Genomic DNA, 5000 nt, shown 5'->3' with positions numbered 1-5000 from the left:
CAAAAACAGGCCAAAACAGCCCAAAAACGGGCCAAAACTGGCCATTTTTGGCTGCGCGAGCGAGCGGCGAGCGGCGAACAGCGAGCGAAGCGAGAGGCAGCACCGTCCCTGCTATACGAAAGCCCCATCCAGCCCTGTGCCACCCGGGGGGTTCCAGGGTGCTGAGATGGCTGACGTTTTGCTCCGCTCACGACGGTCACCGCACCACGCAAGAACAGGCCAAAAACTGGCCAAAACAGCCCAAAAACGGGCCAAAACTGGCCATTTTTGGCTGCGCGAGCGAGCGGCGAGCGGCGAACAGCGAGCGAAGCGAGAGGCAGCACCGTCCCTGCTATACGAAAGCCCCATCCAGCCCTGTGCCACCCGGGGGGTTCCAGGGTGCTGAGATGGCTGACGTTTTGCTCCGCTCTCGACGGTCACCGCGCAATGCAAGAACAGGCCAAAAACTGGCCAAAACGGCCCAAAAACGGGCCAAAACTGGCCATTTTTGGCTGCGCGAGCGGCGAGCGGCGGACAGCGAGCGAAGCGAGAGGCAGCACCGTCCCTGCTATACGAAAGCCCCATCCAGCCCTGTGCCACCCGGGGGGTTCCAGGGTGCTGAGATGGCTGACGTTTTGCTCCGCTCTCGACGGTCACCGCGCAATGCAAGAACAGGCCAAAAACTGGCCAAAACGGCCCAAAAACGGGCCAAAACTGGCCATTTTTGGCTGCGCGAGCGAGCGGCGAGCGGCGGACAGCGAGCGAAGCGAGAGGCAGCACCGTCCCTGCTATACGAAAGCCCCATCCAGCCCTGTGCCACCCGGGGGGTTCCAGGGTGCTGAGATGGCTGACGTTTTGCTCCGCTCTCGACGGTCACCGCGCAATGCAAGAACAGGCCAAAAACTGGCCAAAACGGCCCAAAAACGGGCCAAAACTGGCCATTTTTGGCTGCACGAGCGAGCGGCGAGCGGCGGACAGCGAGCGAAGCGAGAGGCAGCACCGTCCCTGCTATACGAAAGCCCCATCCAGCCCTGTGCCACCCGGGGGGTTCCAGGGTGCTGAGATGGCTGACGTTTTGCTCCGCTCTCGACGGTCACCGCGCAATGCAAGAACAGGCCAAAAACTGGCCAAAACGGCCCAAAAACGGGCCAAAACTGGCCATTTTTGGCTGCACGAGCGAGCGGCGAGCGGCGGACAGCGAGCGAAGCGAGAGGCAGCACCGTCCCTGCTATACGAAAGCCCCATCCAGCCCTGTGCCACCCGGGGGGTTCCAGGGTGCTGAGATGGCTGACGTTTTGCTCCGCTCTCGACGGTCACCGCGCAATGCAAGAACAGGCCAAAAACTGGCCAAAACGGCCCAAAAACGGGCCAAAACTGGCCATTTTTGGCTGCACGAGCGAGCGGCGAGCGGCGGACAGCGAGCGAAGCGAGAGGCAGCACCGTCCCTGCTATACGAAAGCCCCATCCAGCCCTGTGCCACCCGGGGGGTTCCAGGGTGCTGAGATGGCTGACGTTTTGCTCCGCTCTCGACGGTCACCGCGCAATGCAAGAACAGGCCAAAAACTGGCCAAAACGGCCCAAAAACGGGCCAAAACTGGCCATTTTTGGCTGCGCGAGCGAGCGGCGAGCGGCGGACAGCGAGCGAAGCGAGAGGCAGCACCGTCCCTGCTATACGAAAGCCCCATCCAGCCCTGTGCCACCCGGGGGGTTCCAGGGTGCTGAGATGGCTGACGTTTTGCTCCGCTCTCGACGGTCACCGCGCAATGCAAGAACAGGCCAAAAACTGGCCAAAACGGCCCAAAAACGGGCCAAAACTGGCCATTTTTGGCTGCACGAGCGAGCGGCGAGCGGCGGACAGCGAGCGAAGCGAGAGGCAGCACCCCTGCTATACGAAAGCCCCATCCAGCCCTGTGCCACCCGGGGGGTTCCAGGGTGCTGAGATGGCTGACGTTTTGCTCCGCTCTCGACGGTCACCGCGCAATGCAAGAACAGGCCAAAAACTGGCCAAAACGGCCCAAAAACGGGCCAAAACTGGCCATTTTTGGCTGCACGAGCGAGCGGCGAGCGGCGGACAGCGAGCGAAGCGAGAGGCAGCACCGTCCCTGCTATACGAAAGCCCCATCCAGCCCTGTGCCACCCGGGGGGTTCCAGGGTGCTGAGATGGCTGACGTTTTGCTCCGCTCTCGACGGTCACCGCGCAATGCAAGAACAGGCCAAAAACTGGCCAAAACGGCCCAAAAACGGGCCAAAACTGGCCATTTTTGGCTGCACGAGCGAGCGGCGAGCGGCGGACAGCGAGCGAAGCGAGAGGCAGCACCGTCCCTGCTATACGAAAGCCCCATCCAGCCCTGTGCCACCCGGGGGGTTCCAGGGTGCTGAGATGGCTGACGTTTTGCTCCGCTCTCGACGGTCACCGCGCAATGCAAGAACAGGCCAAAAACTGGCCAAAACGGCCCAAAAACGGGCCAAAACTGGCCATTTTTGGCTGCGCGAGCGAGCGGCGAGCGGCGGACAGCGAGCGAAGCGAGAGGCAGCACCGTCCCTGCTATACGAAAGCCCCATCCAGCCCTGTGCCACCCGGGGGGTTCCAGGGTGCTGAGATGGCTGACGTTTTGCTCCGCTCTCGACGGTCACCGCGCAATGCAAGAACAGGCCAAAAACTGGCCAAAACGGCCCAAAAACGGGCCAAAACTGGCCATTTTTGGCTGCACGAGCGAGCGGCGAGCGGCGGACAGCGAGCGAAGCGAGAGGCAGCACCGTCCCTGCTATACGAAAGCCCCATCCAGCCCTGTGCCACCCGGGGGGTTCCAGGGTGCTGAGATGGCTGACGTTTTGCTCCGCTCTCGACGGTCACCGCGCAATGCAAGAACAGGCCAAAAACTGGCCAAAACGGCCCAAAAACGGGCCAAAACTGGCCATTTTTGGCTGCACGAGCGAGCGGCGAGCGGCGGACAGCGAGCGAAGCGAGAGGCAGCACCGTCCCTGCTATACGAAAGCCCCATCCAGCCCTGTGCCACCCGGGGGGTTCCAGGGTGCTGAGATGGCTGACGTTTTGCTCCGCTCTCGACGGTCTCCGCGCAATGCAAGAACAGGCCAAAAACTGGCCAAAACGGCCCAAAAACGGGCCAAAACTGGCCATTTTTGGCTGCACGAGCGAGCGGCGAGCGGCGGACAGCGAGCGAAGCGAGAGGCAGCACCGTCCCTGCTATACGAAAGCCCCATCCAGCCCTGTGCCACCCGGGGGGTTCCAGGGTGCTGAGATGGCTGACGTTTTGCTCCGCTCTCGACGGTCACCGCGCAATGCAAGAACAGGCCAAAAACTGGCCAAAACGGCCCAAAAACGGGCCAAAACTGGCCATTTTTGGCTGCACGAGCGAGCGGCGAGCGGCGGACAGCGAGCGAAGCGAGAGGCAGCACCGTCCCTGCTATACGAAAGCCCCATCCAGCCCTGTGCCACCCGGGGGGTTCCAGGGTGCTGAGATGGCTGACGTTTTGCTCCGCTCTCGACGGTCACCGCGCAATGCAAGAACAGGCCAAAAACTGGCCAAAACGGCCCAAAAACGGGCCAAAACTGGCCATTTTTGGCTGCACGAGCGAGCGGCGAGCGGCGGACAGCGAGCGAAGCGAGAGGCAGCACCGTCCCTGCTATACGAAAGCCCCATCCAGCCCTGTGCCACCCGGGGGGTTCCAGGGTGCTGAGATGGCTGACGTTTTGCTCCGCTCTCGACGGTCACCGCGCAATGCAAGAACAGGCCAAAAACTGGCCAAAACGGCCCAAAAACGGGCCAAAACTGGCCATTTTTGGCTGCACGAGCGAGCGGCGAGCGGCGGACAGCGAGCGAAGCGAGAGGCAGCACCGTCCCTGCTATACGAAAGCCCCATCCAGCCCTGTGCCACCCGGGGGGTTCCAGGGTGCTGAGATGGCTGACGTTTTGCTCCGCTCTCGACGGTCACCGCGCAATGCAAGAACAGGCCAAAAACTGGCCAAAACGGCCCAAAAACGGGCCAAAACTGGCCATTTTTGGCTGCACGAGCGAGCGGCGAGCGGCGGACAGCGAGCGAAGCGAGAGGCAGCACCGTCCCTGCTATACGAAAGCCCCATCCAGCCCTGTGCCACCCGGGGGGTTCCAGGGTGCTGAGATGGCTGACGTTTTGCTCCGCTCTCGACGGTCACCGCGCAATGCAAGAACAGGCCAAAAACTGGCCAAAACGGCCCAAAAACGGGCCAAAACTGGCCATTTTTGGCTGCACGAGCGAGCGGCGAGCGGCGGACAGCGAGCGAAGCGAGAGGCAGCACCGTCCCTGCTATACGAAAGCCCCATCCAGCCCTGTGCCACCCGGGGGGTTCCAGGGTGCTGAGATGGCTGACGTTTTGCTCCGCTCTCGACGGTCACCGCGCAATGCAAGAACAGGCCAAAAACTGGCCAAAACGGCCCAAAAACGGGCCAAAACTGGCCATTTTTGGCTGCGCGAGCGAGCGGCGAGCGGCGGACAGCGAGCGAAGCGAGAGGCAGCACCGTCCCTGCTATATACGAAAGCCCCATCCAGCCCTGTGCCACCCGGGGGGTTCCAGGGTGCTGAGATGGCTGACGTTTTGCTCCGCTCACGACGGTCACCGCACCACGCAAGAACGGACCATAAACAGGCCAAAACAGCCCAAAAACGGGCCAAAACTGGTCATTTTTGGCTGCGCGAGCGAGCGGCGAGCGGCGAACAGCGAGCGAAGCGTGAGGCAGCACCGTCCCTGCTATACGAAAGCCCCATCCAGCCCTGTGCCACCCGGGGGGTTCCAGGGTGCTGAGATGGCTGACGTTTTGCTCCGCTCACGACGGTCACCGCGCCATGCAAGAACGGACCAAAAACAGGCCAAAACAGCCCAAAAACGGGCCAAAACTGGCCATTTTTGGCTGAGCGAGCGAGCGGTGAGCGGCGAACAGCGAGCGAAGCGAGAGGCAGCACCGTCCCTGCTATACGAAAGCCCCATCCAGCCCTGTGCCACCCGGGGGGTTCCAGGGTGCTGA

Source organism: Musa acuminata, unplaced genomic scaffold (assembly GCF_036884655.1).
Source record: "Musa acuminata AAA Group cultivar baxijiao unplaced genomic scaffold, Cavendish_Baxijiao_AAA HiC_scaffold_44, whole genome shotgun sequence".
Classification (NCBI taxonomy): Eukaryota; Viridiplantae; Streptophyta; class Magnoliopsida; order Zingiberales; family Musaceae; genus Musa; species Musa acuminata.
Note: the sequence above shows the minus strand (reverse complement) of the source record.